General features: G+C 47.5%; 1 protein-coding gene across 1 annotated transcript in view; it reads left to right on the top strand.

Moving 5' to 3' along the window:
* Positions 1-12,585, top strand: part of SYN3 (synapsin III) — a 436,230-nt gene that overhangs the window by 399,819 nt on the left and 23,826 nt on the right. The window lies entirely within an intron of this gene.

The raw sequence follows: 12,585 nt of genomic DNA, 5'->3' as shown, positions 1-12,585 counted from the left end.
TAGAGAAGCAGCCATGTGCGGTAGTCACAGCCAGGAGCTCTGAATCCAGACTGTGGATAGGCATCCTTCTCCTCTGCTCACCAGCTGTGTGACCTTGAAGCTATTCCACCCTCCCCAGGCCTCACTGCAGCACGGCCAGTGTCCCGGTGTAGAAGCTCCCAGCAGTGGCCACCATGTGGTCAGCACTCAGCACACAGAGCCATGGTGGTTCTCTTGCTTGGCTCCCATGACTCCCACATCTACCGCACACATTCCCTGCCTTTCTCTTCCTTCTATCTCAGGTCAGTTCTGTACCACTTCTGGCCTCAGCTGCAGCAATCACTGTTTAAAGTTCACCAGGCCCCCTGGATGGTCCCTCCCATCCATTTTCCAGCATCTGCTGACCTTGGGTCTTAAAATCCAGAACTGTTACATCCCTCTTCTGCTTAAAACCCAGCAGTGGCTCCACGTTATCCATGAATAAAGCCTCGAAGATCCCCCAGCACCTACTAAACCCTCTAGGGTCCGTTCTCCTCTCACACCCAGGGCTCTTCACACCCACTCCCTCTCCAGTCCCCAAACATGCAGCCAGTTTTACTCTCTTCTGCCTTTCCCTCCCTCTTTTATCTTCCACAATCACCAGCACCATGTCAGCCTCATCAACGCTAGATTCAGCTCAAGTTCAAGAGTTCCCTGAACTTCTCCCGGAGCCCTCAGTGGGTGTGACTCCGACTATGTGCCTGTACTGTGCCTGTTCAGAATTCTGCTGCTCCATTGGCAAAGCTAGTGCACTTTCAGCTGCATGCCTGACTCCCCTTACAGACTGTGAGCATCTTAGAAGTGAGGAGAGTGATGATGAATTGCTGAGGGCATGCTACGGGGCAGCACGACCTGAGGACTGGACACAGATTAGCTTCTTCCTCTTACCTATAGGGCAAATGAGTCAGGTACTGATAACCACTTTATAGCTGAGGGAGCTGGAAGAGAGAGGTTTTTGATATTTGATATTTGGTGAGCCAGAGTTTAAAGCCAGGAAGTCTGGCTTCAGAGATCTCACTTTTAACCTCAATTTACATTTTTTAAATTAACATATAATTGACACATAACATTGTGTAAGTTTAAGGTGTACATGTTGACTTGATACATTCATGTATTGCAATATGCTTACCATCATAGCATAGCTAAAACCTTCCTTTTTCCCATCACATAGTTATCATTTCCTTTTTGTGTGGTAAGAAAAAATTTACCACCTGCTCTCTTAGAGACTTTGAAATATATAATACAGTACTGTATACTATAGTCACTTTACCATGCACCAGGTCTCCAGAGTTCATTCATCTTCCAGTTGTCTACTTATACCCTTCAACAGTATCTCCCAAATCTCTCCTACCCCCAGCCCCTGGAACCACCATTCTATAGTCTGTTTCTCTGAGACTGGTTTTCTTAGATCCACATAAAAGTGAGATCATATAGTATTTGTCTTTCTCTGCCTGATTTGTCTCATTAACATAATGCCCTCAATGTCCATCCATGTTGTCACAAATGGCAGGGTATCCTTCTTTCTTGTGGCTCAATTATATATATATGTATGTATGTGTACAATATACACACACGTACCTCCCCAAATTTTCTTTATCCATTCATACACTGACAGACACCGCTTAGGCTGTTTCCATATCTTGGCTATTGTGGAGAATGCTGCCCTCAATTGACTTTTATCTGCTAAGCTAGCATGGTTAATTTTGAAGCCAGGAGTTCAGAGGAAGAAGGCAACTTGCTGGAACTGGAGTCCAGGCCTCTTGGCTCTCAGTAGTCTTTTCTTTGGTTTGGTTGGTCATGTGCCTCTGCCATGAAAGCCCAGGCAGATGGCCCAGATGGGAAGGCGGGACCCTGGGCAACTGGCAGGCAGACATGGCCCGAAGCAGTGAAATGTCCACAGAGAGGTTGAAATAATAAGCCTGGCTGAGGGAGCATCTGCTTTGTTTGCTTGGCTTGGTGTGTTTTCATTACACAGATCTGGAATCTGATCCTGCCTGGGAGGCTCTGAGGCTCCTTTTATTCTCCTGTTGGGCAGAAAAGAGAGTTGGGTGGAGCAGCTTAGCCAAGAAGTGCTGACAGGGAGGCAAAGCCGGTCAAGTCCAGGGTCGAGACACTCCCCGTGAAAGCAAAGGGGAGTGCTAGACAGAGACCTGGGGGAGACCAGCTCACTGTCAGGCCCTGTCGCACAGAGGGGTGATCATGTCACAGTGACTCATACCTCTCCAAGCCAACCAACTCGGTGCCTTGCCTGAAGGTCACGTTCTCAGACCCCAAAGAGGAGGCTTACTACGGATGGCTTCAGGCAAGGAAAAGGCAGATGTTAATGATCCCTGCAAGGAGCCTGCTGCCCTCTCTTCAGCCCACAAAGCCAGGAGGTCACACAAGGAAGGGGGCAAAGGGCAGGAGAGAGGTTCCAGTTGGGTCAAGGGAAGATTCTGGCAACTTTGATAAAACCACTAGTAATGGTGCTATTTTGCTATTCATTGTGGAAGGTCTCTTATGAGGAACCACTGAATGAATGCCTTTTCAAATTAAGTGTTAAGGGACAAAAAAGTTGACTCTTCAACACAACTGGGGCACTTTGTTAGATAATAGCACCCCTGGGTCTGGATTGGAAGAAGCATGAAAGGTCCTCAACCAGACTCATGCCTGACTTTACTGCTAGAATACCCTTTTCCAACCAGTCACCCACGTTGCAGGCACCGTGGGAGGTGTTGTGGTATAGTAAGAGTAAGGAGTTTGAAAAATCAAATGCGTTTGTACGAATAAAGATATTAAAGAATGTGGCTTAGTTGTGCAGGCAAATGGGTTTCCAGAATTAGACAGACTTGCCCATCAAATGCACACATTGCTGGGCTGCCTCAGGCTTCCCTGTGTTGGGCCTGACACAGAAAACTTACGATCTGAGAAGCGGAGTGGACTAGGGCTGCTTGTGGGAAGATGGCTCCCAAAGACAAAGGAGGGGAGAATGGGCGGGTCTTCTCCATTTGCCCCATTTCTCCTTCAGACCCTCTGATCTGAATCTGTCACTTCTAAGGAGGAGGAGTGAGCGGCGGGGGCAGACGGGCCAGCAATGTCTCTCCCTTCGTGTAGAAAGAAACTGCAGGAATTTGGAAATGAGAGACTCCCCTAATAGCTTTCCTCCAACCTAAAGGTACCCTGCTGCTGAAGACAAGGACCGAGAGCTCCCAGGGCCCTTAGAAGGGAAAAAGTCTGTCTCCAACAAGAGCCTCAGTGAGAACACCTTCCTGCAGACAGCCTCATGGCCAGCAGAGCAGGCTTAGACAGCCAGTAGCCAGTAAATGCGTCGCCCCTGCAAGAAACGGAAAATTCCACCTCAAACTGGCTTAAACACTCTGAAAGCCCAAGGATTAGTGTCTCAGTGTCACTGAGGTCCTAGGCGCATTCTGTCTCTGCCGGCTGGCCCCAGTCCCAGCTTCACTCTTGGGCAACTTCCTCGGTCTTACCCCTGCTGCTAGTGGCATTCTGGGATGTTCTCTTCCGTCTCATTGAGCTGATCTATTCATGAGTCCAGCCCTGGGCTATTGAGAGAAGAGTGCCGTGTTCTGGTTGACTGAATATAGTCTGGATTCACCTCTTGTGTGGGGAATAACTTCAGTTCCCCCTGAAGCCCATGGTCAGCTGGAGGTCGGTAGACGCCTAAACAAAACTGGAGTTCTGTTAGGATGGAGGAAGAGGGGAATAAGTTTTGAGTAGATCCTGAGATGGGGACTTGCTTCAAGATGCACATTGAGGTCTGAGCTTGGAAGCACTGCCTTGGGAAGTGAGGGAAGCGGGATTAGGCAGGGGAGAAGTTGAACTGCAGTGCAGTTACAGTAGGGACCTCAGCTGACTCCATAAGGAGTTCGAGGGCTGAGGTGGCCCTTCAGAATCATCCCAAATCATGGCAAGTGTCTGTGCCATTGAACTCCTGCCCCAATCAGTCATCAGGTGTGGGCTGCCCTAGGAGTGTGGTGAAGGCTTGGGCAAGGCATCTCCTCTACCTAATATGTCACATATGTATTTGTCTACTAACTCCTCACCCAACCCCATCAGTGTATTCCCTGGTGCCCACAACAGTGCCTGGCTTACAGTAGGGGCTCAATATTTATCAAATGAATGGCTGGATTTGGGAGCCAGACAGACTTTAGCTGGAATCTCAGCACTTCCATATGCCAGCTCTAGGTCCTGCAGCCAATTACATAACCTTGCTGGGCCACAGTCTTTTCATGTGTGAAATGGAGAAGTCACAGTACTTACTATATAGGATTGTCATAAAGGCTATGTGAATGAATACACAGCTGTTACAGTAGTGCATTAAGAGTAGCCATCGTGGTCCATCGTTATTGTTGTTACAGTCATTATTATTGTTTATTCACCAGATGAGTCAATCAGTCCCCACCCAGTGGCCCTCTCAGCCCCCAGCCTCTTCTTTCCAGCCAGAGGTAGAGGGGTGATTCAGGTGGTGGCAGCCTGCCCAGTGAGTCAACTCTGAGCCTCAGCCATGCCAGGGTCCCAGGCTACCCTGGCCAAGAGGCCCTGGGGTTGAGTCATCTGGGCCACAATTCCAGCTGAGGGACACCTCGGCTGTGGAGTTTGGCTGGCAGAGTTTGTCCTCCCCAAGACCTTCCAGGAAGAGACTGGGCACCTGCCCCGTTTACTCCCAGGGGCTACCCTTTGCCAGCTCAAGTCTATCTGTCAGGAGAGTTTGCAAAAGAGCCAAGTGAGGATACGGGGTGGGGGTGGGAAGGAAAAAGATAGAAGGAAAAGAGTTGCCTCCATCCTTTGCTTTCAAAGCAGGGCAGTGTCGTGAACAGATCATGGGGTTCTGATCTCAGCGGACCAGTTTCAAGTCTCCATCCCTCCACTTACTAACTGGGGCACCTTGGACAAGTCCTTTGCTTCTCTGAGTCTCACTGGTGAAGGGGGAGGTTACAGGGACGTCGCGTACTGAGTGGTCATGTTGTCTGCAAGTCCCACATCTTCCATGAAGAGTTCTCAGACCTGCTCTCTGTGGTCTTTGAGCTTCAGTGACTCTTGTAAAAGAGGAGGAGGAATTCTCTGTCTCCACATTTCCCCCACCTCCCACAGGAAGAGTTGGGCCAATCTGATACATCCTTCCTTCCTTTATTCATTCAGCAGCTCTTTATTGAGCACCTATAGCATGCCAGGTGCTGTGCTAGCATGGGGTATAGGAATCACGGGCTAGTGGGAGAGGCAGATAGGGTATAAATGAGCAAATAAATACACTTATAAACTTTACTCAGAACAGGCAGAAGAACAACAGGTTGTTAAGAAAGAAAAACATGGCAGAGCTGTTGGAGGAACTTCTGAGGTGGTGGCCCGTGAGCACAGACTTGAGGAAAGAGAATGAGCCAGCCTTGCAAGAGCAAGAGTGAAGACCCTTCCAGAGAGAAGTGCATATGCAAAAGCCCAAAGGCAAGAAAGAGCTGGGGTGGTGAAGAGGTGCCAGGGGACCAGTGTGGGGGAGCGTTGCAGACACATGCAGAGAGTCTGAGTGGAGGCGAGGAAAGGGGCTGGGTGCACAGGGGGCCCACCTCCTGATGCCCCTCATCTCCCTTGCATGGCCTGTTCCCACTGCCTTCACACAGTTTCCTTGTTATTTTTTTCCAGTTTTCCAGTTGTTTAGGGAGACACGGCTCATGAGGGTACACCATGGCTGGATTCCCCTGCGGTTATTTGTGAAGAGTAAATGAGATGCTGTAGATAAACTGTGTAGTACAGTTTCTGGCATATTTAGTGCTCAAGGAGAAATAGGTATCTTGAAAGAATACATGTAAAAATAATGAGAATATTTACAGCCCCATGCCAACACCCACTTTGAACCGTTACTCTGAGATTAAAAAGAGAAGAGAAGCCTTGGGTTTCAAGTCACCCTCTTCTCCATAATCACAAATGAAGAAAGTCAGAGTAGAATCCATCACCTCATCGGGAAACCTTCCCTGGCTCCCACCGCGGGGTGCATCAGGGTCCCTGTGTCACAGCGTCTGTCACCCTCTATTGAATTGTCTGGTTACCAGTCTTTCCCATGGACTGTGAACTCCTCAGTGACAGGGACTGTTCCTTGATTCTCCATTTAATATAGTAGTTAAGTAACATTTTATTTCAGATACATTTAAGGACTAGTCCAAATTGCTTACTCTCATTAACTAGCCCACCTTTAAGCTAAGAGACTGATCTTGATTAATCACTCTAGAATAGAATTTATGTCATTTAAAAAGCACAATATCCTTGTAACTTTCCTAAGGTGAGTACTGGTTTAAAGTACAGACCTGCTTATTGGCTATCCCACCCCCGCGGGTTTCTCAAACCCATGTTTCACAGGAGGAGCAGACAGGCTCTTCTCCAGGGACTTTGCACCAGAGGCTTGCGTTATTCACTGCTGGAGGAGGGTGCCAGAAGTAATAACATTAGGCCCACAGTTCCCAAACTCTGCACCCAAGGCCCTAGGGCAGCAGAGTGTATTTTAAACTTTCAGGGGGAAACACAGTAGTTCTCGGCATCAGTCAATCACCATGCAAATTACTAGCCGAGATGGTTCACAGTTTCAACATTCGATCACAGCGTGTTCCTTTCAGTGACATCACATCTTTGCAAAACTGGGGTTTTGGTGGTGGTTGTGCTAAAAGGCAAGTACTATATGAGAATCGGTATGGAACAGGAAATGGGGGTGAAGTGTCTGCTCTGATTCTAAGGTCTGGGAATGTGTGCAGTGCCCAGCAAGCACACACGGCCCATTTGTAATTGATTGTAGTTATTTATGAATTAAATAAAAATATTATGTACATTGTTTATTTCAGTGACTAAGCTAGTAGGACATAAATAGTTGGCACTTCTTTTGGCCTCGGAATGCCGTGAAATCATTCCTTAGATGGGCATCATACATCCAGAAAGTGGGGACTTGTGCATTAGGTTCTTTGCAAGTCCCATTTAACTCTTTTAAGCTTTTGATGCTGAGCTCAGGAATGATTTTGAGCTAAATTCTGTGAGTGTGGCTTAATGATATATGCATGGAACCTACCCTTAAGAGTCAAGAAGCTACAAGTCTGGGAAATATTTACTGGGAGGGAAAACAGATATTTAGCTCATCTCTCTCACTCCATCTAAGTAGCTTCTTAATGAGCGTAGACCACTTTGGAATGAGCTGGAAGCACGCCTTCCTGTTATAAAAACAGAAAAACAAGCATGCCAGGGTTACGGTTTTATTATCTCGAACTAGGAGTGGCCTGAATATCCAGCTGGCTTGACCAGCTAATTATTGCCAGAAAGAGAGACTACAGAGCAAGTGTTCTGAAGCTACAGTTATTATTTTTGGTAGATCCCCCCGCTTAGCTTTTAGCTTATTCATAAATAAATCAGCCAGTTCAGTAAATTGCCTCATATAGTTAGTTATCTTTGAAAAAAACAAGCTTGCCCCGGTCATCACAGCAGATGGAGCCTGCTCCAAACTGAGCCTTCGACAGAAACCTGATGGAGATGGATTTGGCTGGGGTGAGCTGCTGGTCATACTCGCCTGAAACATTTCCTAGGCTATTGAAACAGGGCGATGGGCTTCAGTGGCTCATGTGTATTTCTATCAATGTTGATTCTGAACCATCTCCTAGGAAGAATCTTGGCCCCATCCCCAGCGTTCACCACTAAGGGCAAATGGGATTGCCCTTTCTCCAAGCATGAATCCCTCTTAGCCCTAAGCTTCCACAAAAAGACTTCAAGGCTCTGTTTTCTGCTGATACTTGTGAGTGAGTCTCTTTTCAACAGGCAGCATCAGCCCCAGGGCCACTGTACCACCTTTTCCCTTTACCTGGATTCTCTTCATCCAGCTGTTCCCATGACTGGCCCCTTCATTCATTCTTTCAGCAAATATTGAGCCATCTGCTGTGTGCCAAACACCATGCTGGGTTTCAAGGTACAAAAAGGAATGATAATAATAGTTAACATTTGTTGAAGGCCTGTAATGAATGAAGAGTTCTTCTAAACCATTTGCATGTATCTCATTTGATGCTCAACAGCAATCAAGTCATCTACATTGGATATTAACAAGTTACCCACATTTTGCTAATATGGAAAGTAAGACACAGAAAAGCTAAGTACCTTCCCCAAGGTCACACAGCTAACAAGTGAGGGAGCTGGGCTTTGAGCTTGCATTCTTCAACATTTTGTTGTATTGTCTCCCTAGAAAGACACAGGAGGCTCTGGTTTTATTCAGTATTTGGCTTACATTTTAATGGAGGAGAGAGACAATAATCACATTAGCAAATAAGTCATTTCAGCTAGTCAAAGATGGTAAGAAAAAAAATAGTAATAATTCAGTAGAGACTTCTCAGAGTGGGCAGGAAGGAGTAGCTATTTGATATCAAGTAGCTGGAAAAGCCTCTGAAAAAAACAGCCATGGGAAGGTGCCCAAGAAAATGATTTCAAGCAGAGAGAATAGCAAGTGCAAAAGCAGTGAGGCAGGGACAAGTTGGGCCAAGTGCAAAAGAAAGAGATGACCAGGAACCAGATCACAGAAGCTTTTTCACCTGGGCTGCACACATTTTCCTGGGGAGCTTCCAAAAATACTGATGCCTTGGCCCATGCCCAGAGATTCTGAGAAAATCAGTCTGAGGTTTTGGCTCAGGCAAGAGGAATTCTAAACGAGATGACCGCAGCAGTCCAATGCAGGATGGTGGTGGTGTGGACCAGGGCAGTGGTGGTGGAAAGGCAGCATCTCTCCTTCAGCCTTGCTCCCTCCACACCACCTACCTGTGGTCCATGGGAAGCATGCACATCCTTAGCCTGGATAAACCAAAGGCAGGATGCTCACCTGCAGATAGCCTGGGAAGGATTCAGCACCAGAGACACATCAGTCTTTGTGGGTGTCCCACTGAAGCCCCTACTGGACATAGCACAAGGGAGAGTGGTAGGCTGACATAACCTTTTCCTAAGAAATCACCGTCTCACAATCTCTAATCTCTGACAGCCCAACCTTGTTATATTAATGTGGGTGAAACTATCAGTACTTGGCCATAGTGGTGTCTGTCACCGCTCACTCTGGGAGGTGGCATCTTTGTCTTCTTGCTACAGCACTAGCTGAGACAGAGTGTTCATAAGGGTTGTCCAAAGAAATGGAAACCATAAGAAGGGTACACATAGACTTATTTTAAGGCATTGGTTTATGTGATTAATTTGGTGGTGCTAGTGGTAAAGAATCCATCTGCCAATGCAGGAGACATGAGAGATGTGGGTTCAGTCCCTGGGTTGGGAAGATCCCCTGGAGGAGGGCATGGAAACCCACTCTGGAATTCTTGCCTGGAGAATCCCCTGGACAGAGGAGCCTGGCAGTCTACAGGCCATGGGGTCACAAAGAGTCGGACATGACTGAGAGATTTTGCTCACATGTTGGGATGGGTTAAGAAGAGAGTGACGTGGGCATACCTGGATGTCTCGCATCCAGTGGATGAAAACCAGACTCAAGGCAAAGAGCTGAGACTTACCCTGTATGATCAGTCATTGGAACCATTCAAGCTCTCTTCGTCTAACATACAGTAGGACAAGTTCCCTGAGATGGTATGAGCTGCCTTGCCAAGTCGTGAGCTCCCTGTTATTGCTTGAGGTGTTCAAGCAAATAGCACACAGCCTGCTGAGGCTGTAAGGATGACTTTCCCATCCCAGGCCTGGATGAAGCCCACTGAGGAGATTTGGAATTGTCTCTTGACTCCTGTCTCCAGTTTCTCTCCCTCTGCACATGCATGCGCACATGCAAGCACACACACACTCACACTCACACGAGGGAGGTGAAGCAGTTCAAAAAGCTGGAGAGGAGGAGAGTGTGAGAAACCACAGAGGGATCCAGCGAGGAAAACAAGGAGGAGAGATGGGAAGGCAGGGGGAAGGAGACAGCACTGAGAGGGGTGGGGAAAGTGGAGAAGGGGAGGAGGAGGGAAAGGGAGAGCTGGAGAAGGACGGCAGAAGTGAGAGGTGACCAAGGAAAATGCAGAGGGAGAGGGGACAGAGAGGAGACAGGTGATACTAAAAGTAGGAGGGGAAGTATGGGAGAAGGCAGTGGACGTGGGACAGAGGAAAGATGGGGCCCAGGAGGAGAGGAGGTGGGAAAGGCGGAGGAAGGAGGACACGAGAGACAGGGCTGGGCCCTGAGTGGGTAGGGAGGTGGGTGAGGATATGAGTCTTCAGAGTCAAGGAATTCACTGGGCACGGGTCCCCAGAGCAGCAAATGGGTAATCTTGAGTCACAGCTCATTTAGAGCTTCCTGTTTTCAGCTTGTCTCTGTGAACAGTTGGAGGGGTTTCCAGCTAGTAAATACATCAGAGTGCCAAGACTCCCTCCCTTGGCTGTGGCCGTTCCATGGCTGCCTGGCCCCAACACCTTCTCACGCCACCTCCCTTTATGCCCTGAGCACCAGCCCAGGAGCTCCTCCAGCACCACCCAACAAGCCACCTGCTCCCCTCTGCAAGGCCCCTGACTTCACCAGGTTTTCAAGACTCACGAAGGAAGCTGTAAGCCTCTTCCAAGTACTGCACTCACGCTCACCGATTGCGCCACTGGCGCTCCACTAGGAAGCTGTAAACCTTTTAAGTGTGGGATCCAGCCCAAGCATTTACAGAAAAATTTACTTTATAAAACAAGTTTCCCTGAATCATAGTTTCTTTGCCTTTTTCCAAGATGCCATATTTTTCCTTCCACCCCCTTGCACCCTTCCCAGTTACAAGTACATCTTTATCCATCCATCTTCAACTCAACCCAGCAGTCGTGTCTGGGCCATCCACAGCATTCCAGACATCAGGGCTATAACTGGGAACAAGACACCTTGTCTGCCTTCAGGAAGCTCGTGTCTAATGGGGAGACAGACATGGGTGGAGTCGGGTTTTATGGGGCTCAAACAGCACACAACTTGAGAATAAAATTACCAGCCCATGTATAAGAAACCTGGGTTACGTGTTCAGTCCTGGAGAGGACAGGACGAGTGCCCCACCCAAACATCGGACTCTAGGAGAGAAGGGTTCGTAAAGGAAGGTTGAGATGACCATTAATTAATTAAACCACTGCATCTATACTTTCTCTCTTTGCTCTCTTTTGTCTATCCTGTGAATAAATAAATGCATACATGATGCATTCTACAGATATTTACTTAAGGATGAAGTTTAGCTTCTGTAACAAAAACCCAAGATGGCTTGAACAAGCTAGGACCTTCCCTCCCACATAACCAGCTCCTTCCATCCTTCTTTCCTGGGGTGTTGCCTTTCAGATACAAAGTCTATGATGTTGCCCCTCCAGCCAGCCAGATGAGGAAAGAAAGAATTGTAAAGCATTCCCCCTTCCTGCCTCACACACGCACACTGCCCTTTTAAGGCAGACCTGGAAGTTCAAACCCAACTTCTGCTCAAGTCCCATTGACCAAAACGTGATCACCTAGCCTTGAGTACATGAGCACACCCAGGTTCCAGGGAGATGAGGAAGTGTAATGTTTATTCTGGATGGTCATGCACCCCCAGATTAAGTCATTTCACAGCTATAGAAAAAGAGAATGGGTGCTGTGGCCAACTAGAAATCTCTGAGACAGCCTGTGGTGTATGTTGTGCTTACTAGGAAACTGAGGTGCAGAAGTAGCTCTGGTCCTTTCCAGATCCGTCCACTGACAAAACTGGATTAAACTGAATTAAGCTGAATTAAACAAGCTGTCCCTGCAAGCTCCCAGTCCCATTCTTTAATTTCAGTAACTCTGACGCTCTTTACCAGATCCCAAATGTTGGCCGAGAATGAAATACTATGACCATCCAACGGGTAGTTGAAGGAAGAGGAAGCAATATAGACTGTGAAGAAGTTGCCAGGGGAAAAAAGGAAGAGAACCAGAAGAGAATAGTGAAACCAAATTTCAAAAGGTTTAGCGATTTCATATACCATGGAGTGTCAAAGCAGCAAGAGGACCAAAAGAAACTCTATTGGATTCACAAATGAGGAGGTCAGAAGTGACCTTTGCCAAATCAGTTTGAGTGGTTTGGTGGGGAATGGCATCCAAAGAGAGTTGGTTTGGGAGTGAATGGGAGATGAGGATGCTGAGATAGAGAGAGTAGTGGTAACTGAGGTACTAAAAGCAGGAACAACTTGAGATTAGTGGATCCACGATCATGTTGATTCAAAAGATAAAGAATCAATGGAGAGCAAGAGCTGAAAAATACATGGCAGAAATACAGTTTGGCTGCTTTAACAAAGACCAAAATAACAGTGGCTTAAAGAAGATTAAGGTTTACTTCGCTCTCATGTAGGAGTCTGAGCATACACAATCAAGGGCAGACTAGGAACACCATGGTGTGGGAAATCCAGGTTCCTTCCACCTTATTAGTCAGTCATGCTCAACATGCAGCTTCCATCTTGTGGCCCATGAAGGCTGCACCAGCTCCCACCGTCATGTAAGCATCCCAGCCAGGCAGAAGAAGGGAGAGGGAAAGGGAAGTTTTCTTTCATCTTAAAGGCACCACCCAGAGGTTGCTCACGTCACATCTCCTCACATTTTCACTAGCTGGACTTGGACACTTGGCTACATCTACCGAG

Source organism: Giraffa tippelskirchi, chromosome 4 (assembly GCF_054371585.1).
Source record: "Giraffa tippelskirchi isolate mGirTip1 chromosome 4, T2T-mGirTip1v1.2.pri, whole genome shotgun sequence".
Classification (NCBI taxonomy): Eukaryota; Metazoa; Chordata; class Mammalia; order Artiodactyla; family Giraffidae; genus Giraffa; species Giraffa tippelskirchi.
The sequence above is the reverse complement of the archived record's forward strand: the minus strand, read 5'-3'. Positions and strand labels throughout refer to the sequence as shown.